This window comes from Pelodiscus sinensis, unplaced genomic scaffold (genome assembly GCF_049634645.1).
Source record: "Pelodiscus sinensis isolate JC-2024 unplaced genomic scaffold, ASM4963464v1 ctg35, whole genome shotgun sequence".
Lineage (NCBI taxonomy): Eukaryota > Metazoa > Chordata > Testudines > Trionychidae > Pelodiscus > Pelodiscus sinensis.
The window spans coordinates 7879495-7904372 of record NW_027465908.1 but is presented as its reverse complement, the minus strand read 5'-3'; the positions used below and the strand labels follow the sequence as shown (position 1 = coordinate 7904372).

At 52.8% G+C, this 24878-nt stretch overlaps 10 non-coding genes across 10 annotated transcripts; 5 read left to right on the top strand and 5 right to left on the bottom strand.

Annotated features, from left to right (window-relative positions):
* Nucleotides 1–1400: 1400 nt before the first annotated feature.
* Nucleotides 1401–1564, bottom strand: LOC142824529 (U1 spliceosomal RNA). The gene has a single exon (XR_012899387.1). It is a non-coding gene; the product is annotated as a U1 spliceosomal RNA (small nuclear RNA).
* Nucleotides 1565–4023: 2459 nt separating this feature from the next.
* LOC142824525 (U5 spliceosomal RNA) lies at nucleotides 4024–4139 on the bottom strand. The gene has a single exon (XR_012899383.1). It is a non-coding gene; the product is annotated as a U5 spliceosomal RNA (small nuclear RNA).
* A 2007-nt stretch (nucleotides 4140–6146) lies between these two features.
* On the bottom strand, nucleotides 6147–6220 carry TRNAT-AGU (transfer RNA threonine (anticodon AGU)). Its single transcript has one exon. It is a non-coding gene; the product is annotated as a tRNA-Thr (tRNA).
* Nucleotides 6221–7965: 1745 nt separating this feature from the next.
* Nucleotides 7966–8048, top strand: TRNAL-UAA (transfer RNA leucine (anticodon UAA)). Its single transcript has one exon. It is a non-coding gene; the product is annotated as a tRNA-Leu (tRNA).
* A 1250-nt stretch (nucleotides 8049–9298) lies between these two features.
* LOC142824511 (small nucleolar RNA U3) lies at nucleotides 9299–9514 on the top strand. Its single transcript, XR_012899370.1, has one exon. It is a non-coding gene; the product is annotated as a small nucleolar RNA U3 (small nucleolar RNA).
* Nucleotides 9515–11187: 1673 nt separating this feature from the next.
* On the top strand, nucleotides 11188–11403 carry LOC142824510 (small nucleolar RNA U3). Its single transcript, XR_012899369.1, has one exon. It is a non-coding gene; the product is annotated as a small nucleolar RNA U3 (small nucleolar RNA).
* Nucleotides 11404–18790: 7387 nt separating this feature from the next.
* Nucleotides 18791–18899, top strand: TRNAL-CAA (transfer RNA leucine (anticodon CAA)). Its single transcript has 2 exons — nucleotides 18791–18828; nucleotides 18854–18899. It is a non-coding gene; the product is annotated as a tRNA-Leu (tRNA).
* Nucleotides 18900–20648: 1749 nt separating this feature from the next.
* TRNAV-AAC (transfer RNA valine (anticodon AAC)) lies at nucleotides 20649–20721 on the bottom strand. The gene has a single exon. It is a non-coding gene; the product is annotated as a tRNA-Val (tRNA).
* A 490-nt stretch (nucleotides 20722–21211) lies between these two features.
* TRNAA-UGC (transfer RNA alanine (anticodon UGC)) lies at nucleotides 21212–21284 on the bottom strand. Its single transcript has one exon. It is a non-coding gene; the product is annotated as a tRNA-Ala (tRNA).
* Nucleotides 21285–23667: 2383 nt separating this feature from the next.
* On the top strand, nucleotides 23668–23772 carry TRNAR-UCU (transfer RNA arginine (anticodon UCU)). The gene is made up of 2 exons: nucleotides 23668–23704; nucleotides 23737–23772. It is a non-coding gene; the product is annotated as a tRNA-Arg (tRNA).
* The last annotated feature ends 1106 nt before the right edge of the window (nucleotides 23773–24878 follow it).

Here is a 24878-nt window from a genome sequence, read left to right as displayed (position 1 = left end):
CATCCCTCCCCCCCCCCCCCGTACTCAAGGAGCTGACTGGGGTGATATCTGAGACATGGAGGATTATTTCAGAAAATTCACGGCAGGCGGGAGAGATTCCTGAAGAGGGGGAAGGGGCAACCTATCAAAAGGGTATATCTGCTGTCTTCAGGAAAGCTGTGGGTACCGTCTCACGTGACTTGCGCACGAACGCGCTCGCTAGCCAAACGCAAACTAGACGGAGCTACCGTCAGGGGGCTGCTAAAGGGTCAGAGATACCGTTCCCGGGGAATAGTTATCGCCGTAGTGCCCAGCCTCGCTGGAAGAGTGTAATGAGCGGGGGTCCGGCAGGGATTCCTTGTGGGCCCGGTTCCCTTCCTCGGCCATTTGGATGGGCGGCGTAGAGAGTACGCTTATCAAGACTGCGGAGGACCCCGAGCTGGGAGGGGTTGCAGGTGCTGTGGAGGACGGGTTCCTCACAATTCGGAATGATCTGGACAAAGCAGAGAAATGGTTTGGAGAGACTACGATGAAGTTCAATAAGGCCAAATGCAAAGTACTCCGCTTACGAACGATCGATCCGTTGCTTGCGCCCACGTGCGCGATGGCAGAGAGAGAGAGACAGAGAGAGAGAGAGAGAGAGAATGGGAAATGGCTGTCTAGGAAGGAATACTGTGGACAAGAATCTGCGCAGCAGGGGAGAGGGCCAGAGAGAGGCTGGCTGTCACAGCGGACCACGAGATAAACGGGAGTCGAGAGCGGTAAACGGGTTGCCAGAGCAGCGAACATGGTTCTGGGGCGCGTTAGCGGAAGCAGCAGCGTCGTGCGCAAGACAGGAAAAGTAATTCTTCCACTCTCCACGGTGAGGATTAGGCCTAGCTGGAGCATTGTACCCTGTGGGCGGGAAGGGAGGCAGACTCATACAAATCGGAGACAGGGAATGCAGAAAAGTGCAAGAGAAACTGACTGTGCGGGGCGTAGAAGATTGGAAGGGAGTCTGCTAGAGGGGAGCTGCTAAGAGTTTTCAGGGCCATAAAAGACTGCTAGGCAGAGAAGAGAGAACTTCTGGTTCTTCTGAAGCTCGGGGAGGAGGGGGGGAAGGAGGCCAGGACGAGAAGCAAGGGGCTGGGGCTGCAGCAAGGGCCAGCAGGCCATTAGGGGAAACTTCCTGTAAGGCAAGCAGGGTGGCTGAAGAGGGGCATCAATGGCCTAGGAAAGCAATGTGCTTTCCAGGAGATGGCAGAAGAAGCAGAAAAAAGAGCCCCCCCCAGGGACCAGCCAAGCCTTAGCACAGAACAGGGACCGAGCAGAGAAAAATGCAAAAAACTAGCAATGAGAGAAAAAAGAGCGAGAACAGAAGCAGCAACATTTCTTCTCCGTTTGCCTTGGTCATCTGTCAGTCTATTGTTCACAGCGAGCGCCAGGGGAAAGCGCGAACACAGTCCCCCACTACCACAAATTATGCAGTCGAGTTTCCCACATTTGGGGAAATCGCAGGGGTCAGCCCACCCGCAGTGCAATGGATGAGCCTCACCCTGGGAAAACCACCTTCATGATCATGGTATCTCCCCTTCCAGGTAAGTATGAGTTCCACCCGCACAACCACCACCTGCCCCCCACCGCCCAAACCCTCTCACATCACAGGGGACGCCGCCTCGCGCACCCACACTGCTGCGCCCCAAACGCTCCCCTACTGCCCGCACCCGCCCCCAAGCCGCCCCCGACACCCACACCGAGCCCCGCTTGCCCAAGGCGGGTCCCACTCGCCAGCCCGCTCCCGCTCCCACAAATCTCCGCTCGCGCCCACATCTGCATACGTACTCACGCCGCTCCACCTCTCCGCCCGGGACACGCCCCTGCCTGCCTGTCTTCCCTGGGCCCGGAGCTCTCTCTCCTCTCCGGCCTGAGCCCCACTTTGGCGGCACTGCTGCACCCCGACTCCCGACCCCACCGGCACTCTCCCCGGCTGCGGCCCGCACACCCAGCAGGAGCTGGCTCGGACAGGAGCCGCCACTCAGGAGGCACCGGGTCCGTGCGGCTTCCGCTCTCGCCCCGATACCCCCGGTCCAGCTGGGCCCGTCGCCCTCCGTAGCTGGGCGCATCCGGGCTGTGTCTACACTGGCCACTTATTCCGGAAAATCAGCCGCTTTTCCGGAATAACTTGCCAGCTGTCTACACTGGCCCCTTGAATTTCCGGAAAAGCACTGACGATCTACTATAAGAAATCAGCCGCTTTACGGGAAATACTATGCTGCTCCCGTTCGGGCAAAAGTCCTTTTTCCAGAAAACTGTTCCGGAAAAGGGCCAGTGTAGACAGCACAGTAGTGTTTTCTGCAAAAAAGCCCCGATCGCGAAAATGACGATCGGGGCTTTTTTGCGGAAAAGCGCATCTACATTGGCACGGACGCTTTTCCGGAAAAAGTGCTTTTTCGGGAAAAGCATCCTGCCAATGTAGACGCGCTTTTTCCGGAAATACTTATAATGGAAAACTGTTCCGTTTTAAGCATTTCTGGAAAATCATGCCAGTGTAGACGTAGCCCCAGAGCACACTAGGGGGGCAAGAAGGAAGCGGGTGTGGGGTGGGGGGGAGAATGCAGGAGCCTTCCGGGGAGGCACAGGAATCTTTCCCCCTCCCACTAGGAGCAGCATCCACCCTTTCTGCTCCCCCTCCCCTCCCCCTCCCGCACACACACACGCCCCACTCCTCCAGCCCTCCTGGCTAACCCCGGGCACGTCACCCCGGCTCTTCTGGGCCTCTCTTCTCCCTTTGGCAAAACGGGGCTGATCAGGTTCCCTCCCTGGCAGCAGGGGCGGATGAGAGTTTTGCGGGGCCCAGGGCAGCACGATATCGCGGGGCCCCCTCTTGGGAGAAAAATAGAAAAAAGGGGTCGTCCCACCCCCGTGGCCACTCCTCCAGTAGCCCCACACTGATCATGTGAGCTACCCCTCCTCATCCCCTCTCCTAACACCTCCCTCTACACACCTGCCCTGCCTCTCTCCTCTGGTGCTGGTCCCTCCCCTGCAGAGCTGTGTCTAGACTGGCCAGTTTTTCTGGAAAATCAGTCGCTTTTTTGGAAAAACTTGCCAGCTGTCTATACTGACCGCTTGAAATTACGCAAAAGCACTGACTTCCTATTGTAAGAAATCAGTGCTTTTGCAGGTATGCAGGTAATCAAGTCGTTGAGACAATGCCATTTCTGGTTGAAAAACACTGTTTTTCTTTGTGATACTTTCTGATATCCCTTTTGTGTGCATTGATTCTTTGGCGAAGCATCTGAGACATTTGTCCAGTTATATACATTATCTTACCCATTGCAAAGATAGCTTCCCCAATTATCACCTCTAATATCATTAGCTCTCAGACATTTACTTCCCCCTTCCCATCTCTCCTCTGTTCTGAAATTTGATTTGTCTTTTTTATAGGTGTTCACTTTTTTTGATTGTATCCCTTGGCTACGTCTAGACTGGCATGATTTTCCACAAATGCTTTTAATGGAAGGCTGTGACTAGACTGGCCAGTTTTTCTGGAAAATCAGCCACTTTTCCAGAAAAACTTGCCAGCTGTCTACACTGGCAGCTTAAATTTAGGCAAAAGCACTGACGATCTCGCATAAGATTGTCAGTGTTCTGGCGGAGATACTATGCTGCGCCGGTTCGGGCAAAAGTCCTTTTGCGCAAAACTTTTGAGCAAAAGGGCCAGTGTAGACAGCTCAGATTTGTTTTCCCCAAAAAGCCCCAATCGCGAAAATGGCGATCAGGGCTTTTTTGCAGAAAAGCGCGTCTAGATTGGCATGAACGATTTTCCACCAAAAGTTCTTTTCCACCAAAAGCATTCTGGAAAATCATGCCAGTCTAGACATAGCCCCTCTTGTTAGCACTGCATAGTTCTATTTTTTGTTTTAGCTGGACTAGACTAACACAACAACTACTATTATAAAAGGTAGCACACCATAAGGTACAACAACATTTTCAAATAAACACAGGCACCTACAGGCCTCACTACAAAAACTAATAGTTCAGTTCTGTTTTTTTACACCATTGGGTAGCTTCACTGGAGTGAAGCCTCAAAAAATTGAGTACAAACTCATAAATGTTCCACTCCACAGAAATCTTTAGTAAAAGGCGAAAGATTTATACAATCTGAAGAGAAACCAGAGTGTACTGCAGTTGCTGCAGAGGCGCTGCCAGAAAAACGGCGTCTGTTTCTCAACTCACGGTGGCTACACCGGACTGTCTGCAAATCCCCACCCCTTCTGCAGCCTGTTGCTCTGCCCGCTGATACCCCGAGTTTTGTGTGGGAGCCAAGGGCTTTAGGAGCAAACTCTGCCCCATGGACGTGGGTGGCGAATCACTGTGCACAATGCATCGTGGGTATGTAAATGAGCACCCCTGGGTACACCCGAGTGCAAGGAGGAGCCCAGATCTCCGAGCTGCCACTGCATCCCCTAGCTCACTGCCGCGGGCTGGGCTGGGCAGCTGCTGCCGGTCCCACCGCTGTTCCGGGCGCAGGCCGTGTGCTGGTTCCCCGCGGGCCCTCGGGCTGGTAGCTTGGGGGTGCCGGGCTCCGCGCTTCCCTCGGGAGGGGCAGGCGGGCTTGGGGCTCTGGTTGCTGCCGCGTGTAAGGGCCGGGGCACGAGCCGCTGAACTGCCCCGGGGGAGGGTGGGTCAGCCACGGAGCCTTCAGAGGATCCAGCCCACCCCGCGACAGCAAAGTCGGTGGCTTGTCCCCAGCCTCCAACGCTGCAGCTTGCACCTGCGGCCCTTCTCGGTAGCCCACCCGCTGTGATCGAGCCAGACCCCGGGACACCCGAGTGCGATTCTCCCGTCTGGGCTGGCTGGTGCTGCTCCCGGTTTGCTCGCGCTGTTTAAACACCTCAGTCTCCGCCCCTAGGAGCTTCCGCTCCCTAAAGGAGCCGGGTTGGTTCCAACCTTCTCAGGAACGTTCACAGCGCGGAACAGAACAGGAACAGCCATGCAGGTGACGAAACCCTGGCACGGGGTCTAGCGCGGGGTTTGTAACCCCCTCGTCTGGGAGCGTCACTGGAACAATTCTCTGACACGCTGTGCTTCTATTGCATTATCTACACAACGAGTTTTCTCAGCAAAAAAAGGTGCTAATTAGGGTCTCATTTGCATGAGTCATGATCTTATTTGCATATTTTCTGGCAAACTGATTTTGCGCTGGGGTTGTTGTGCAAAAACAAGCAGTATGGAAGTTTTCTTTTTGCACAAAACCCCCTTTTTCTGAAAGATCAATATACCTCTTTTGGGGGGGCATAAGAATCTTTTGGGAAAAGGGGGTTTTGTGCCAAAAAAGTGTTCACACTGCTTGTTTTTGCACAAAAATCCCATTGGCAGAAAATATGCAAATGAGATGGTGACTCATGCAATTGAGTCCCTCATTAACATATTTTTTAAGGAGAAAACTTTAAGTGTAGATGTCGCCTCTGTGGCTACGTCTAGACTGGCATGATTTTCCACAAGTGATTTTAAGGAAAAGTTTTTCCGTTAAAAGCATTTGCGGAAAAGAGCATCTAGATTGGCACGGACGCTTTTGTGCAAAGGCACCTTTTGCAGAAAGGCGTCCGTGCCAATCTAGATGCGGTTTTCCACAAGAAAGACCCGATCGCCATTTTCGCCATCGGGGCTCTTTTGCACAAAACAGTCCTGAGCTGTCTACACTGGCCCTCTTGTGCAAATACATTTGTGCAAGAGGGCTTTTTCCCCAACGGAAACAGCATAGTATTTGCGCAAGAACACTGACAATCTTACATTAGATCGTCAGTGTTCTTGCGGAAATTCAAGTGGCCAGTGTAGACAGCTGGCAAGTTTTTCCGCAAAACTGGCCGCTTTTGCGGAAAAACTTGCCAGTCTAGACATAGCCAGTGAGTTACCAGCAGTGGGGCTATTAGTGTTGGCATCTAACTAATTGCACCATTAGGCCATGTCTTCACTCTGGTGGAGATCGCTGCTGCAATCCATCTTCCAGAGCTTGATTTAGCAAGTCTAGCTAAGCCTCACTAAATCAAACCCCTAGGCCACCTCCTGCTCTTTGCTATTATCCTACTCCCACTGTGAGGGCACCACCAAGCTCAGCTGAAGGTAAAACCAACTCCAGATACATGTTGAAGAATGGTGGGAAGAAAAGACCCATTGACCTGGCAACAAGGCACCACTGGGAGTTGAACCCAGGATCTCCTACTTACTAGGCAGGTGCTTTAGCCAATTAAGCCATGGTGCCCTCTTTGAAGCAACCTTAAAACTGTTCTACTTTATGGTGCCAGACACCCCCTTCCCATTCCAAAGTGCAGCCGTTCCCCATTCCCCTCCAGCTCTTGCCATGACTCAAGGCCTGCGCAGCCCAAGACATTTCATCATCAGCTGGAACCCAAAACCTTTTTGTCAATTGTAGCACCAGGCCCCAAAGGGACAGACCCAAGGCAGCCGCCTGCTCCTAAGGCCGGGCCTGCAGCCAGGGGGAGGGAGAAGAATCTCTCCTTTCAGCTGGAGTTGAATCAGCAACCTAAGGGCACTTGCCCAGCACCCGCTACAGGCCTCCGCTCTGCCAGCTGAGCTATGGAAGGTGCCTGGGGCAGGCTGCTTTGCCCAGGTGGCCCTTGGACGAGTGCCAGGGCAAGAGCCCCCCCCCCCCCCGAAGGGGCCGGCCTCCCAGGGGAGGGGCAGAGGAACCCAGCAGCACAGGGGTGTCACAGGCGCTTCACCCGCAGAAGGACCCTTGAGTGATCCCGGCAGAAACGCCGCGTCTCGCTCCCTGCAGCTCCCCTTGCTGCCCTGGCAGGCGCTGCCCCTTCTCCCACCGGCCTGGGCCTGGCCTCCCTCCCCCGCCCGGCACCACAGAAACCCCCTTGGCATGAGCCTGGGCAAGCCAGAGGCCTCAGGCCTGTCCCCTCTGAGGGGCTTGTGCCTCGGCCTCCTCTGCCCTTGGTGCCGGCTCTCCCAGCTGCCCCTGAGCGCTGCTGGCCAAAGGAGGCAGAAAGGCAGGAGAGGGGGGAGGAGCAAGTCCCGCTGAGGCCGACAGCTCGGGCTCAAGCCTCCAGCCCCAGCACAAAACCTTCAGCCGGGCCCATGTGGCTCCCTCCTGCCCCCGCACACGCTCACAGGGGGAAACGTGCCCCATGTTCCATCCCCACGCCAGGCCTGGGCGACGGGCTCAGCCCTCGAGCAGCCCACAGGGCCTGTGAGGGACGGACTGAGAGCAGGGCCCCACTGACACCCCCCGTCCTGCCCCACTGGCCTGCGTGCGGCGCTGGCACGGGACAGGTAGGAACGGCAGCCGGGGAGAAAGCAGCTTGGACTGACGGGCGAGTCTCACTTGCTGACCAGACTCCCAGGCCCTGGGCTCTGGGGCAAGCCCGGAGGAGGTGGGAGAGGGGGTGTGAAGAAATTCCAGGGGAGGGGGAAGAGGTGACCCGCCCTCCCCTCGTCAATCTGCAGGGCTCGGCACTTAGGGCAATCTACCTGGCCATGGTGAGTAGACTTTAGCCCGGTGCGGTGCTCAGTGCAGTCTGCGCATGCGCAGTGTGCGATTCTGCGCGGCTGGCGAGCGGGGTTCGCAGCCCCTTGGCAAGCCCTGCAGACATGGAACTGTAATGCTACTGGTCTGGCAAAAGTTTGTGAATGGGTTTGGCTGTCCATGCTGTAAAAACAAAGGCTGGAAATATTGGCTTGATCCATGTGGGGCTGGCCCAATGCAAGGTGGGGAAAATACTGGGTGAAGGTCTGTGTGTGGGGGGGGGGGGGATTTTTCCCACCAGGACTTTGTCCCTCGGAATCCCCGCAGAGGTTGGGTTTTGTCTTGTTTGGTTTCCCTTTTCCCTGCTTCCCTCCTCACTGGCACGGAGGGGGCGGCTCTCTCAGCCTCTCAGTGGGAAGCCCTGGCACAGAGATGGGATGGGCAGATGCTCTGAGAGGCAGTCCTGGGCTGTTTGGAGAGAGAACTTTCCCCCTTCTGGATTACTTCATTCCACTAGGATGGCCGAGTGGTTAAGGTGTTGGACTTAAAATCCAATAGATGTTTGTCTGGGTGGGTTCAAACCCTGCTCCTGGTAGATACTTGATTTGGAGAAACAGTAATGTGGGTGGGGTTTTGTCCTGCTGTTAGGAGGGGGACTGGATTTCAGCTCCAAAGGTCCCTTTGGCTATGTCTGCAGGGGCAGCTTCTTGTGCAAGAAACATCCATGCTGCCATGTGTGAGCTGTGCTTCTGAGCAAGAGCATCCATGGCAGTGCTGATACTCTCTTGTGCAAGAAACCCCTGTCCTGTGTCCACACTGCGTCCATACTGCCTTGGGGCACAGCTGCTGTAACAATAAGGTAACATGAATTAATAGACACACGTCAGGTGAAAGCCAAGGTGTCCGTGACTGGGAATTGAACCCAAGTCTCAGCAGTGAAAGTGCTGAATTATAGCCACTAGACCATCAGGAACACATGAATAAGCCTTCAAAGTAGGAATAAGAGATTAGGGCTTTATTCCGGAGGATCGCACCAGTCTAGACGCTTTTTTCCAGCTTTTCCCCAAGCCGGAAAAAAGCGGCGGCCATGTTTATTTAAATCCCGCGGGGGATATTTAAATCCCCCACGGATTTCCCTATTCTGAAGTTGAAAATTAGCATGCCCCTTTCGGAAAAGGGGCCAGTGTAGACGTAGCCAAGGTGTTGGAGCAGCTATTAAAAGGCTTCTTCCTTGGCAGGGGCATTGTGCTTGTGGATTGGCTGTTTTTTGGATGACTGGTGCTTGCACATGCAGCTGGGCTTTAGTAAATCAGAAGGATGCAAATCGTGAGCAACCCAGCGCCTCTGGAAATGGGAGTGGAGTAAAAAGTACAATATTGTCTAAAAAACCCAACTTGATTAAAAGTCAAAGTGTGACAAAAATAAATAACTTGAGTAAAGTACAAATACCCAAAAAAGGTCTTGAGTAGCGTAATCAAGTATTTCTACTTAGTCACTTTCCACCTCAGCCCGGCAGGCAAAGCTTCCTGGACCCAGCTGGTCCACAGACTTACCCCTGACTTAAAGGAGCCCCAGGAACTGCAGTTTCAGGAAGAAACAGCAAGAGATTTTGATTGGGTGCCAGGTGCTCCACATGCTAATCAAGAGGCATATTTCTGTAAAATGGGACACGGAGCATATTCTAACATGCAGATTTCTAAATCTGGTGGAGCGTGTTTGAATGGGACAAGCACTTTGCTGAGATTATTTCTGTTTTTTAGTTTTCTAAGTGTTGTGTGAAAACATTCCCCATGAGGAGAAAGTGAATGCACATGAGGGTGGGTGTGTAGCGAACAGGGCTCGCCTAAGACTATACTTTCAGGGATCGTTTCTATAGTCGGTAACTAGAAAAATGCAGCTGAAAGTGGTTGGTCTCGCTAACCATGAGGATGAGTGATAGTGTTTTCTTCTGAACATGAAACAAGCAGACAGTGTTGCTTTAATGTTATTGCTGTCTGCTATTGATGATTGCTCCTTTTTTCCTGTTGGAAAGCTGGAGGAAGAGAGCACAGGCTGAGTGGTTGGCTGGTTACTGTCAAAAAGTTCAAAATTAGTTTTGAAGTAGAGAGAAGGAGGGATTTCCCTTTATCATCCTGTCCTGGCTTTTCTTGAGTTCCTGGTTTTACTTCTACTACTCTGGTCCTGATCCTGGGCTATGTGGACATTGGCACGATCTTGCACAAAAGTGGCCGCTTTTTTTGTGCAAAAGTGCATCTAGAGTGGCACGGACACTTTTCCGCAAATGCTTTTAACGGAAAACTTTTCTGTTAAAAGCATTTGCGGAAAATCATGCCAGTCTAGACGAGGCCTAGGGGTGCGTCCTGCAGCTCAAAATAAGTGATGCAAATTATGTAGCTTATTTTGAGTCAATTTTGAAATAACTTATTTTGTAATTCGGTGCTGACTACACAGCGCTTATTTCAAAATAAATCGCAATTCCAAAACGCCCCTCCCTCCTTGGGCCATGAGGTTTACAGGGATGTCGGAATAGCGAGCCCGTTATGGTTTGAAATAAGGGGCTTGCTCTTAAGACGCATCTGTGTGATATGAGCACCACGTCCTAAATCTCCGAGCTAGCCGGCCCACGGGTGTCAGTCTCACAAGTGGCCCTTTCAGAAAGGAGCCTTGGGCAGCCACAGGGATGTTGTGGGCTCTGGAACAAAGTAGGTGGCAGGAGAAGCTTTTGCAAGCAGAGGAATTAGCTCAAGTGGTAGAGCGCTTTCTTAGCATGCGAGAGGTAGTGGGATCAATGCCCACATTCTCCAACTGCAGCTTCGTTCTCACCCCTTGCTTTCAGTGGCCCTGTTCTCCTGAAAAAGAAAGACTTGGGTCTCCTTTCTTTCCACCCAGCAATTGCCATGCTGCAGAGATAGCAAGACTACCACTCTGTGGTGCAATGGAAAGCCTGTTGGACTTTTAAGCTACAGTGATTAATATAAACCAAGCTGATCATTCAAAAGTTATAGGTTCAAATCCCACCAGAGTCATTTTAGGTGCTCACTGATTCCCAGGGTTCAGCTTTTACAGAACAGGCAATCCTTAGGCTCACACCAGAGTGGGCTTGAGTCCAGACAGTTCCCAGTAGATCCCAACGGGGGTGGAGGGAAGGGCTTGTACTTGGGGTTGGGCTGGGGGTTGTTCTGAAAGGCTGCAGGTGCCTTTAGATACTTTTGTCCCTCCCTGTCTCCTACGAGCACTGACCAACACTCAGGCTATGTCTACACCTCACTGTTCTTCTGAAAAAAAACTACCCCAATTTGCGTAGCTTTTTCTGCTTCTTTTTTCAGAAGAGGCTTTTCCAACATTTGGCCTGTCTACACTGGGCCAAATGTCAGAAAAAAACCAACCTTTTTTTTTTGGAACATCTCTTCATAAAATTCAGAAGAGCAGATGTGTTCTCTGGACTAAAGGGTTGTGTTTCCGGAAAAGGGTGCCAGTGTAGACGAAGCCCAGGAGATTTTGATTGGCTGCCAGGTGCTCCACATGCTAATCAGGAGGCGTGTTTCTGTAAACAGGGACATGGAGCATATTCTAATATGCAGATTTCTAAACCTGGTGGAGCGTGTTTGAATGGGACAAGCACTTTGCTGAGATTATTTCTGTTCTTTAGTTTTCTAAGTGTTGTGTGAAAACATTCCTCATGAGGAGAAAGTGAATGCACACAAGTGTGGGTGTGTGGGGCAGCAGGTGTTAATAAGACTGTACTTTCAGGGATCATTTTTATAGTTGGTAACTAGAGAAATGTAGCTGAAAGTGGTTGGTTTCGCTATCCATGAGGATGAGTGACAGTGTTCTCTTCTGAGCATGAGACAAGCAGACAGTGTTGCTTTAGTGTAATTGCTGTCTGCTGTTGATGATTGTTCTTTCTTTCCTGTTGGGAAGCTGGAGGAAGAGAGCACAGGCTGAGTGGTTAGCTACTGTCAAAAAGTTCAAAATTAGTTTTGCAGTAGAGAGGAATGGGGATTTCACTTTCTTTTGTCTTGCTTTTTGTTTAATTCCTGGATTTATTTGTAGGCTACATCTACACTGGTATGACTTTGTGCAAATATTTTTAATGCAAGAATTTTTGCGTTAAAGCATTTGTACAGGAGAGCACCTCTACTGGCATATGCTTTTGTGCAAAATCATTTGTGCCAATGCAGATGCTCTCTTGTTTAAGAAAGCTCTGATGGTTCGATGGCCATTTTAGCCATTGGGCTTTGCTGCGCAAGAAATTCACGTTGCTGTCTACACTGGCCCTCTTGCGCAAGAATACTTGACAAGAGGGCTTATCCGTGAGTGGGCGCGTCAGAGTGTTTGCGCAAGAACCACTGATATTGTACGTTACAAACTCAGTGTTCTTGCGTAAATACTCGCAGCCAGTGTAGACAGGCGGCAAGATTTTGCGCAAAATCTTGCCAATGTAGACATAGCCGAACTGCTCTGGTCGTGATCCTGATGTTTTCATGCTTTTCTCTCACCTGCTGCTGGGTCTTTTTCATGTGCTTCTCACACTGGATTTAGCCAGCCCCTTGGATCTGCCTCATGCCTTGTCCCCCATCTGTTCCCTAGTGGCCCAGCGGGAGGCAGAGACTAGCCGCAGCCCAGTGTTAATTATCCCTTGGGTTAGTGTCTTTCTCCCATAACGTGTAGCTAAGATATTTGTTAGTAACTGGCAGGCGCCGCGGGGGGCTCACCCCCGAACAGAGACACACGACCTCAATATTGGTGCACAAGACAAAACTCACCTGCTCCTGGAACAGGAACACTGATTAGCAGTGAGGCCCCTCCCTGGCAGCACCGAGCAGTGAGAGCTGAGTGAAGGGGGAGGCAGGACCAGGGGTTAGAAGGCTCCATGACTGCATCAGAGGGAAGCTCTGCCCTGGCCAGTGGGGAATCGTTGCCTCTCTGAGGGGCCCAGGCCTGGTGGGTCATTTCCCCAGGTTACTGAGTGGGGGCTGGAGCCAGTTCTGGGTTGTCTCCTCCAACAACCAAACTGAACCAATGGATCTTGTGCCGACCTGACTGCGCTGGGCTAGTGCTGTGTGTGCCACAGAGCTTCCTGCAGGGCTGCCCACATGGGAGAGGGGAGGGGCAGTTTGAGTCACCCAGCTCCACCCCTTCTGAAAATGGCAACTGTTGTCTTAGCAGTGCCAGGGAGGTGGTGGGAAGGAGCCTGAAGTAACTTCTTGGGTCACAGCTGCTGTCACATAGGTGAGAAAAGAGACAAGGCAGTTGTCACATGAAACTATAGGCTGGTTTTCCTGAATGGGAATCGAACCCAGGCCACAGTAGTGAGAGTGCTGGATCCTAACCACTAGACCATCAGGGACACATGAAACCTGCCTTTTTGCTCACCTACACTAGCCTTTCACAGGCCATTTTCTGTCCACTTCAGGATGGGGGGGCAGGTCCATTCTCCCTTGCCCAGAGGCGACAAGAACAGAAACCAAACAGAACATCAAAACATACAGACTGAGTCATGTGAGTTGTCCAACTAGCCCAGGATCCTGTCTCATGACAGCAGCCGATTTCATTGTCCCGAGGGAATCCTCAGGACAGACAGTTATTAAGTGATCCCTCCTGGTGCCCATTTCCAGCTTCTAGAATACACCAGCTAGGGACACCTGCCCTGTCCACCCTGGTTCAATGCCATTGATTGACCTTTCCTGCATTAAATTATCCAGTTCTGTTTTGGACCTTCTTGTAGATTTCACCTCCACAACATCCTCTGGCAAGGAGTTCCACTGGGTGCAAAAATGTTTCCTTTTGGTTCATTTTTAACTTCGTTTCTGGGCTCTCTGAGGCCCTTTCACACACAAGGGCTTTCTCTGCAGCATGCTGGGGGGAGAAATCCCTGAGCCAGTGACATGGACTGACCTAGGCGCAGGCCAACAAGGGGGGTTTCAGTGAAGCTACATGTAAATGGATCCATCTAGTAACCACTGCCAGCCACACGCACAAGGGAGGGGACTTTAGCCAAGAAAGCAAGGACTCTGAGGAAGGGTTGGAAGTGAAGGGGGTTAATCAGATGGACGGGAGTTTCCAATGCTGGGCTGTGGCTAAGATGGATGCAGGGATGTCACAGGGCACTAGCACAGCAAGGGGACCAGAGAGGGCCCTGCTGCACCGAGAGACATGGCAAAGCCTGGGATTGAACCAGGGACCCTTTAATATTTCATCTTAGGCTCCCCACACTGAGCTACCCATAAACCCCTCTAGCTGGTTATTAACTGTCCGGGATGTCTGGCAGCCGTGTCACTAACATGATGCCGTCGTGCATAGAAGCAGCTGGAATCTCTTGCTGCCAGCACCTTGCCTCCCAGCTTCTTCCCTGTCGGCAGCAGCCGCAGCCCCTTTCAGCCACTGGGAAGAGAGGCAGGAATGGGGCCAAGTAGCGAGTCAGGCTGAGGGGGGCAGGCAAAGCTCATCTTGTATCGCAGGGCCACTGGCAACAGCTTCTCTCTTGTGCGCTGCTGCCGAGGAGAAAAGCACCCTGAGAGGGACCAGAAAGACCAATTTAAAAGATTGTTTGGGGGGGCACCTGCTAGCGCCAGGGGGGCAAGAGTCAGAGCCTGGCAGCTCCTGGGGACCACAAAAGAGACCACAAGGGTAAGCAGCAAGCTCCAGGCAGGTTACGTTTTAGGGCCCAGCCCATCTCAGCCAGGCAGACCATAGCATCAGACTGAGCTCCAGGGGGCATCACACACCCAGCAGGAGGCACAGAACTCTTTTTCTGGGGAGCCTGCAGATGAGGAGCCCAAAGCTCATAAAGTTGGAGGGTTTTGCAGCAACCAGCCCAACCCCAGCAAGTCCCACAGAGATTTGAACTCGGATCACATGATTCAGAGTTCTGAGTGCTGCCTCTTACACCATGGCTACATCTAGACTGGCATATTTTTCCGGAAATGCTTTTAACAGAAAAGTTTTCCATTAAAAGCATTTTCAGAAAAGAGCATCTAGATTGGCAGGACACTTTTCCGCAAAAGCACTTTTTGTGGAAAAGTGTCCATGGCCAATCTAGATGCGCTTTTCTGCAAAAAAGCCCCGATCGCCATTTTCTCAACGCTCATGTGACGGAGGGGGGGGGGGTAACTTCAGCTGATAATGCCCCTGGGTGCCAACCTGGGGAAGCCAGTTCAATTAGGCCAGGCAGCTGCTTGTGCCTTGGCCTCCCCTGCCCTGGGAGGCTGGTGCATTGGGCTGGCTCTGCCTGCTGCCTCCCTTGTGTGACTTGCCCAGTGTAACAGGCCAAATATCGGAAAAGCCTCTTCCCCCCCCCCAAAAAAAAGCAGAAGGAAAAAGCTGCACAAATTGGGTTTTGAAATTTGCGTAGCTTTTCCCAGAAGAGCAGTGTAGGGCAGACATAGCCTGAGTGTTGCTCAGCACTGGTAGGAGACAGGGAGGGATAAAACGATCTAATGGCACCTGAAGCCTTTCAGAACAACGCCCAGCCCCAACCGCAAGAACCAGCCCTTCCCTCCATCCTCACTGGGGTCAGCTGGGAACTGTCTGGACTCAAGCCCACCCCAGTTTCACCCTAAGGGTTGCCTGTTCTGTAAAAGCTGCGCCCTGGAAATGAGAAAGCAGCTAAAGTGACACTCGTGGGACTTCAACCCACAAACTTTGAATGTCTAGCTGGGCTTACGTGAATCACTGCAGCTTAAAATAGTGATAGAAAAGTAGCCATGTTAGTCTAGGGTAGCTGAAACAAAATACAGAAAAAAACCAGTTTCTTGCCATTTTAACTCAGAAAGGACATTATCTCAATGACTTAATTACCTGCATCCTGCTTCAAAAGCCTTTTAAAACTGCACTTTCAAGGGAATCCTCTGAACTGTTATTCATGCTAAAATTCGACACTTTACGGCGGGGTCCTAACAAAGACTCTAGTTATCTTACCCATTACAAAGATTACCCATTACCCCCGCATCCCCGTTCTGTTCTGAAATGTGATTTGTCCTTTTCATATATGTTTGGTTTTTTTAATTGTATCTGTTGATATATATGGTTGTGACAATTTTCTTCCACTATTTGATCTGAGGCAGTGGGTCTGGCCCACGAAAGCTCATCATCTAATAAACCATCGTGTTAGTCTTTAAAGTGCTACACAGTCCTGTATTTTGTTGCAGCTTAAAAGTCCAACATGCTTTCCATTGCACCACAGAGCCTGATATCTCCACTCTCTGCTTTGCAGCATGGCAATTGCTGGTGGCAAAGAAAGGGGAGCAGGTCTGTCTCTTTTGGGAGAGCAGGTAGGAAGTGGGAGGGGGCCACTGAGCCCCTGACAGTGAAAATAAGGGATAAGAGCTGAGCCACAGTTGGAGAATGTGCCTCTCGCATGCTAAGCGAGCACTCTACCACTTGAGCTAATTCCCCTGCTGCATTTACAGAGGCCTTCTTGGAGGCACTTCCCTTCTCCACGGCGACGTCTGTCATCTAGGTCAGTTAGTCGTGGGAAAGGAGAAGGCTCCGAAAAGGCCTCAAGGGCAACTCTCAAGGAGACTCCCTGCAGCAAAGCCATGGGGGGGGGGGGGGGGCTCTGAGATGGCCCCTGCCCTGCAGCCTGTCCCACCTGGCCACTGTCATGGACTCTCTGTGAGGTCACCACCTCCCAACCTCCTTTAGCCAATAAGCTGAGGGGCTGCAAAAGGCCCTTGTGATGTCACTGCCACACCCACCCCTGCCCTCCAGGGCTAATGTCCTGCCCCAGGCAGCCCCTTTGCATGGCTGAGCTGCTCCCAGGGGTGAAAGTGACACATTTCTTACAGGGAGTCCTGGGAGATGAAGCAGCTGGAGGGAAGCCAGGAGAGCAGAGGCCAGCCTGAGAGCTGAGAGTCAGAGGTGCCCACTGCACTTTGTCAGCACAGGTCCTATGGTGTAAGGGACAGCGCTCCGGACTCTGAATCCTGCAATTTGAGTTCAAATCTCAGTGGGACCTACTAAGACTCAGGTGGTTGTTACAAGGTTCAGGCGCTTCAGCTTCCATGGCCTGAGGTTCAACGGAGAGAGTTTTTGTTCCTCTTGCTGGGTGTCTGAGGCCACTGGAGCTCCATCTCCAGACTGAGCAGGCCAGCGGGAAGGGCCTGATGCCATCACAGGTGCAGGGCAGGTCACCCACCTGACCCCTGAGCTCAGCCCATGCTGGAGGCAGCCAGACAGTGTGAGCGGGTCAGAGGGGGGATTGGGGGAAGGGTCCTGAGTCCTGGCTGCCAGCCACGCACCTTGGCACAAAGACTAATGGCCCCTGAACAAAGTGCATTGTGGGAATAAGAGTTGGGGCAGCAGGAAAGGGGCCGGCCCCTCAGCACCAGGGCACAGGCAGGAGAAGATGGGAGTGAATCCTGCTACCTCTGCCATGGCTATAACGTCCCTGCAGCTGCCTAAGGCTTCTTTCTGAAAGGGCCACTTGTGAGACTGATACCTGTGGGCCGGCAAGGTCGGAGGTTTAGGACATAGTGCTCATATCACACAGACACATCTTAAGAGCAAGGCCCTTATTTCAAACCATAACGGGCTCGCTGTTCCGACATCCCTGCAAACCTCATGTTGCGAGGAGTGAGGAGTGAGGGATCGGAATTGTGATTTATTTGGAACTAAGTGCTGTGTAGCCAGCGCCAAAATACAAAATAAGCTATTTCAAAATTGACTTGCAATAAGCTACCCAATTGCATCGCTTATTCTGAGCTATGGGATGCACCCTAGTGAGTTAGAGCCCAGCTCTGCCCACCCACAATGAGCTGAGGTGCTGCAAAAGTTCCTTGTAAGGGGGATTTTTCCCATCAGTGGAGAGTGTGGGTATTGATCCCACTGCCTCTCACATGCTAAGCAAGCACTCTACCACTTGAGCTAATTCCCCCACGGTAGCAACAAAGCCCCTCTTGGAGGCTCTTCCCTTCTCCACAGGGACGTCTGTCTTCTAGGTCAGTTAGTCAAGGGAAAGGGGAAAACTCCAAGGAGGCTCCTCCTCACACTCGTGCTTGTGACCTTCGTTCTCTCTCTGGCCTCAAGGGCAGATCTCCAGAAGGAGACTCCCTGCAGCAAAGCCATGGGGGGCTCTGAGACTCATTGCAGCAAAGTCTCTGAGGTTTCCTCTGCCCTGCAGCCTGTCCCACCTGGCCATTGTCATGGACTCTCTGTGAGGTCATCACCTCCCAACCTCCTTTAGCCAATAAGCTGAGGGGCTGCAAAAGGCCCTTGTGATGTCACTGCCACACCCACCCCTGCCCTCCAGGGCTAATGTCCTGCCCCAGGCAGCCCCTTTGCCTGGCTGAGCTGCTCCCAGGGGTGAAAGTGACACATTTCTTACAGGGACTGTTCTATTGGGCACCACCCCTTGGGCAGGGGTGAGGGTTAAGGCAGGAAGTCTGAGGAGGGGTTGTGATAGGACAGTACCTGTCAGAAATTAAAGTGTGGAGTGGAGTGTGAGAGGCTCAAGGCAGGGATCTGGGGATTGTGTGTTGGGGGTGGGGCTCAGGACAGGGGTGAGGATGTGGAAGGGTAGAGAAGTCAGGGCACAGAATGAGGGATGTGGGGGAGGCTTGGGGCTGGGACTGTGTGTGTGTGTTGAGGGGATCGATGGGACTAGATTCCCAGCTCCCTCTGCTCTGGGATCCCTGAGGCCGTTTAACACACAAGGGCTTTCTCTGCAGCGCACTGAGGAGAGGAACCCCTGAGCCAGTGATGCCGCTTTGCCCAGGTTGGCAGGGACAGAAGGCAGGCCAGGTGCCCAGTAACCCCAGACAGATGTGCACATCTGCATATGAGCAGCAGCTGTTGTGGGACTCTAGAAATCTCCCCCTAGATCTAATTCCCCACGTGCCAGGCACCAGTCAAAGCCAGGGCTCCGGGGTCTCAAGCAGAACACTGCGGGGGGCAGATACGTGTCTATTTGAGGAAGGTTCCTCACTCCCACATCCCAGACACGTACTGTGGCACAAAGACCAACGGTCCCTGCACAAAGTGTGTCCCAGAGATAAGCGTTAGCCCCGGGAACAAGCATCGCCCTGCAGAAGAGACATCCCTGGTCTAGAGCCAACAAACCCAGGAGACACTCAGCTCAGGATCCCCAGGCGCATTGACACAGACTCTCTGGAACAGGAGAATCCCAAACCTCAGTTCTGCCGGCCAGAGTTTTCTCCTCTTCTCTTTCTTGTCAGCTCCCTGCAAAACACCTCGCAACGGTAGATGAGGGTGAGTGGGGATAAACCCAGCTGGGCTGTAGAGCAGCTGATAGGTGGGGAAAGAGAGGTGCTCCTGCTGCCTCCCCGAGCAACTCACACATATAAGAAAACTGCCATTGGAGGTGGCTGCATAGATGTCAGGATGGCCAAGTGGTCTAAGGTGCCAGACTCAAGGACTTGTCTTTCCCTTAGCTGGGTGTTCTGGTCTCCAAATGGAGATGTGGGTTCAAATCCCACTCCTGACACATCCTCTTTTCTTAAATCATCTCTTTTATGTCTAGAGAGGTGACCTCATTTCCCCATTTCTCCTGACATTGTAGGAGCCCTTGCTCCTCCCACATGCTCATGAAAGCATTTCTCTTAGGCTGCATCTACACAGCAGCGTTCCTTGGGCATAACGGCCATTATACTGCAATAACAATGGGAGCGTCTACACAGCAATTCCATTATTCCGACGTCTGTAACGCTCCATCCAGACCAGTGGTCTGAGGAGCCAGGAGGTTTCCAGGCTGCAGACAGACAAGCCCACAGGCAAAGACAAAGCAAAGTGCCAGCCACTTCCTGGGAGCGGGAGACTCCAACCTAAACCCTGAGACCAAGGGGTTTACAAGCCAGATAATCAAAGTTTGCTCCATTTCTCCCTCCCACAACCCTGCAGAACCTCAAAGGCAACTCCACAGTCCCAGCATGAGGGTGTGTGGTGTTTGCTCTCCTGTCCCAGCAATTGCAGCACTTCCTGCTCAGCCCAGCGGGGTCTCTGTGTGGCCCCCAGACCTTTTGTTTGCCTTTGCCCGGGTGCAGGGGCCCAGATTCAGCAACACTCACAGGCCCCACAGAAGGAGGCTGGTTTGCTGCTTCACCCCACGGCCCAGCAACGAGCCCCCAGACTCCCCCTGTGCTCTGGAAGCCAGGTTTGCCGTGTGAATTGTGTGGGGGCAGGTAACATCAGGCCTGGGCACTGGGATTATTTACCAGTTTCCCTGGGGGCCCTGCTGTTTTCACAGCACAAATATCTTTCCCATCACCCCTTAGTCGTCCCTTTCCCAAGCTGAGAAGAAGAAGTTCCATGAACTCCTGGGAGCTGCTGTTCCAAAGAAGAGGCATTTCCTGTGGAAAAGATGGCCAAGCCCAATCCCCTACACAGAGCCCTAGAAAATACCAATGGACACTGGGCACTTGTAAAGCTCCCTCTCGGGCAGCGCTACAGAATGGATCCGGCTGGCCATTGGGGTGACTAACCCATCAACAGACGAGTCCCAGTGAGACTTCTCAGCCCAAGTGCAGAGACTGTGGAGTCTCCCGCTCCCAGCCCAGTGGCAGACGGGCAGCACCCTGAGGAGGCAGGTCCCGAGGCAGCAGAGACCTTTGAAGGGAACAGAGACGTAAGGTAAGAAGGAAGGGGAACAAGTCACCTCTTCCCAGGTGAGATGTGGTGGGAAACTACCAGATCCGGTGCAAGCTGAGCTCCAAGGGCTGGTTCCTGCCCTGGTGGCTCCTTGCAGGGCCTGCCTTGAGAAGCGCCAAGGAGCCGTGTGTGGCCAGGAGAAAGGGTGCAGAAGGACCATGGATGAAGGAACAGGTTGGGGGAGCAGGAAGAAGGGAGGGTGTCAAAGGAAGCTGGGGGTGCTGGGTGAGCTGGGGGGGAAGAAAGCAAGGGGAACAGGGTGGCTGGGGTCTGGGCATGAGACAGGACATTATGTGGCTTTGTGTCCACTTGCACCAAAGGCCTCAGCCACACTGCCCTGAAAGTGCACAGTAGTGGCACTTCCAGGGTGGGCCCTGGACTGAGTGGCTGCAATGACCTGGTCCCAGGTAAAGCACTGCTAAGAAGTCTCAGCCCCAGCCCTGCATCCTCCTATCTCAGCCTAACCTGCTGAGCTGTCTCCCACATGCTCCTGAAAGCCAGCACACAGGCCACCCATCCCTGCACCAGGAGGCAGGCCCTGCCACTGCCTTGTGGGCACCCAGGGGAAGTGCAATAAGAGCAGACCCTGTGTTTCTGCCTGGCTTTGAACCAGGGACCTTTTGCGTGTTAGGCAAATGTGATAACCACTACACCACAGAAACACACTTAATAGTATTTTCTGCTGCATTTAAACTTGGGAAAATATTCGGTTGCTAACCCTTTGGCCAACAGAGATTGCTGTGGGGCAAATGAATTCTCTGATGTCAATTTTGTGCCCTCAGGAAGGGACCAAACTGAAGGAGGCCGGGCCCCCACCTGGGGACTCCAACCTAAACCCTGAGGCCAAGGGGTTTACAAGCCAGAGAATCAAAGTTTGCTCCATTTCTCCCTCCCCCAGCCCTGTAGAACCTCAAAGGCAACTCCACAGTCCCAGTGGCTGGGGGAGATGTGCATGTCAGAGCCTCTGCCCACTGAGCTGTCGCCTTCTGTGCCCAGGGAGCCAGGGAACTGCTCCCTGTGAGGCAAACATGACACCCCCTGCCCTGCGGAAACCAGCCCCTTGCCTTATGGAAGAGGGAAAGAGCCCCTGGAAGCACTTAGCCGCTGGCTGGCTCTGCCTGTGGAAAAGAGGAAGCAGCAAACATCTGTCACTGAAGAATGTGGGTATCGATCCCACTGCCTCTCACATGCAAAGCGAGCGCTCTACCACTTGAGCTAATTCCCCTGTCTGTAAGTAGCTTTTCCTGCCCCACCCACCTTATTCCAGAGCTCACAACGTCCCTTCTGATAAACCCTCATCTAAAACTCAGCAAATATCCAGAGAAGTTGCGGTTCCCTTTGCAAGACTCTGCACAGCTCAGTTCCAATCAGCCGGTCTTCCCTAGAGCCCGGAACATCGACCACGGCAGCGTCGCTCTTACGCCCAGTGTAGACACGGCCTCATGAGAGTGTCACAAACCAGCCCCGGACACATTCCTGGCTAGGACCAGTCACAGTCTGGGCTCAGTGAGGGTCCGTCCTACCTGAGACATGTGTGACACAAAAGCCTCCTGTTCCCTGCCCAGTTCCCAACACTGGCTGCAGACCCAGCGATATTTGGTGCCTTGGCTGCTGTCCCTGCTGGCAGGGAGCTGTCCCGCACCTGCAGTTCATCCGCCTCCCGGAGAGGCAGCAGCTCTGTGAGGGGGAGAAGCCGGGGCATTTCGCTGCATGTGTAAAAACCATCACTGCCGGCCCAGGCTGGACCAGTGTGCTGGCATCCCTCATGTCTGGAGCATCCCGCCAGGGAAACCTGAAACCACATCAGGAGATAAGGGGTCAGGGTCCCCCCCAGCAGAAGCTATAGGAAATGGGCTACCTCTACTTCTCCATAGCAGGAAATACTGGACAAGGGGTCCCTCCACGCCTCCCCAGGAGGAGCTATGGCACCAGGGGACCCTCCACCCCCCTGCAGGAGCCAATGGGGGCTTACACACAAACAGGTGCACACGCCCTCAATAACGGTGCCCAGGACAAAACTCGCTCCGCTCCTAGAACAGGAACAGTGACTAGCAGTGAGGCCCCTCCCTGGCAGCACCATGTCAGATGGTTTCTTCTCGGCCTGGTGCCTCCTGAATGCTGGGAGGAGCTGTCTGGCCCGAGGGGCTGCAGTTCCCTGGAGAGAGGGGCTGGCTGCACCTACCCTGCAGACTTCTTGCTCAAGAACTGTTTTGTGCAAAAGGTCTTACACAACAGTGTGTCCACACTCCCATGTGCTGTTGCACAGGAGAAGTGCTTTTCTGTAAGAGCGCCCATGGCAGTGTGGACGTTCTCCTGTGCAGGAAAGCTCTGATGGCCATTTTAGCCATCGGGCTTTCTTGAGCAAGAAACCCCTCTTGGCTCTTCACACTGCCTCCTTGTGGATGAGTTATTGGGCAAGAGGGCTTATTCCTCGTGGGGAGAGGAATAACTCTTGTGCAAGAAGCCCTGTTGTCTGATGCTGTACTATACATTTACATGTGCAAGAACGTACGTGCAGTGTAGACGCTGTGCAAGTTTTTGCTCAAGAACATCTGCTCCTGCACAAAAAGCCTGCAGTGTAGACGTAGCCCTGAACTGTAGACATAGTCTGAGAGAGACGAGGAAAGGAAGTGGCCAGAGCCTCCCCCCAGCAGGCTGGTCCTCAACAGGACGGGCACGTCTACACAGCACCCTCACCTCGAAGTGAGCTGTGCGGTGTGAGCGGCTGCCTGGGCCCCCAGGGGAAGGTCTGTGGGGTGTTTCAAAGGCAACAACTACAAAGTTTCATAATCTACACTCATGTGACTGTGATTTATTCCTCCACTAACAAGTGTCTCTGAAGGGATGAGAAATGCAGGGCCCAGGTGCAGGGAGCCGGGTCACAGTCTCCTGCCTGAGTCTCAGTCCTGGCTGAAGCCTGGCTACAGAGAGAAGAGGCCAATGCAAACAGCCCCATGGCAGTGAGGGGCAGAGCTGGGCTCTTACTCACTAGGGGTGTGTCCCATAGCTCAAGATAAGTGATGCAACTGGGTAGCTTATTTCAAGTCAATTTTGAAATAGCTTATTTTGTAATTTGGTGCTGGCTACACAGCACTTAGTTCCAAATAAATCGCTGTTCCAAAATGCCCCTCACTCCTCGCGCCATGAGGTTTGCAGGGACGTCGGAATAGCGAGCCCGTTATGGTTTGAAATAAGGGGCTTGCTCTTAAGACGCGTCAGTGTGATTTGAGCACCACGTCCCCTAAACCTCCGAGCTAGCCGGCCCACGGGTGTCAGTCCCACAAGTGGCCCTTTCAGAAAGGAGCCTCAGGCTGCCACAGAGAAATTGTGGGGTCTAGAAGAAGATGGGTGGAGCAGGGGATGTGTTCCCATGCAGGGGAGTTAGCTCAAATGGGAAACCCCTTACTTTGTGTGCAAAAAGTAGTGGGGTTGATGCCCATGTTCTTCAAGTGCAGCTTTGTCTTGGTTCCTAGTTTTCACTGCTGGGGGCTCAGTGGCCCTCCTACCTGCTCTCCCAAAAGACACAGACCTGGCTCCCCTTTCTTTTCCCCCAGCAATTGCCATGCTGAAAAGCAGAGAGTGGAGATATCAACAGTAACAGTCCATCTGGCTCTGTGGTGCAATGGAAAGCATGTTGGACTTCTAAGCTGCACTGGTTAATGTGAGCCCAGCTAGACATTCAAAGGCTGTGGGTTCAAGTCCCACCAGAGTCACTTTAGCTGCTTCCTCATTTCCAGGATGCAACTTTTACAGACCAGTCAGTCCTTAGGCTGACACTGGGGTGGGCTGGCATCCGGGCAATTCCCAGCAGACCCCATTAAGGGTGGAGGGAAGGGCTAGGACTTGGGGGTCGGGATGGGGGTTGTTCTGAGAGGCTACAGGTACCAATAGACCCTCCATGTCTCCTACCAGTGCTGTGCAACACGCAGGCTCGGCGCTTTGCTGGAAAAAAGCACCAGTCTAGACGTGGATCTTTTGGAAAATAAAACCTTTTCCAAAAGATCCCTTATTCCTTATTTTAAGGGTTTATTTTCTGAAAGATCCGGCAAAGCTCCAAGCTGGAAAAAAGCGGAAGCCATTTTTATGCAAATGAAGCAGGGGGGGGGATTTAAATCCCTGCATCATTAGCAATTGGAAAAGGGATGCAGTCTAGACACAGCCTTAGTGTAGATGTAGCCTCTGTGACTTACCAGCAGTGGGGCTGTTAGTGTCAGCATCTAACTAATTGCACCATTAGGCCATGTCTTCACTCAGGTGGAGATCACTGCTGCAATCCATTTTCCAGAGCTTGATTTAGCAAGTCTAGCTAAGCCTCACTAAATCAAACCCCTAGGGCACCGCCTGCTCTTTGCTCCTATCCTACTCCCACTGTGAGGGCACCACCAAGCTCAACTGAAGGTAAAACCAACTCCAGATACATGTTGAAGAATGGTGGGAAGAAAAGACCCATTGAGCTGGCAACAAAGCACCACTGGGAGTTGAAACCAAGATCCCCTGCTTACAAGGCAAGCGCTTTAGCCAACTAAGCCATGGTGCCCTCCTTGTAAGCAGCCTTAAAACTGTTCTACTTTATGGTTCCAGACACCCCCTTCCCATTCCAAAGTGCAGCCGTTCCCCATTCCCCTCCAGCTCTCGCCATGACTCAAGGCCTGCGCAGCCCAAGACATTAGATTGGCAGCTGGAACCCAAAACCTTTCTGTCAATTGTAGCAGCAGGCCCCAAAGGGACAGACCCAAGGCAGCCGCCTGGTCCTAAGGCCAGGCCTGCAGCCAGGGGGAGGGAGAAGAATCTCTCCTTTCAGCTGGAGTTGAATCAGCCA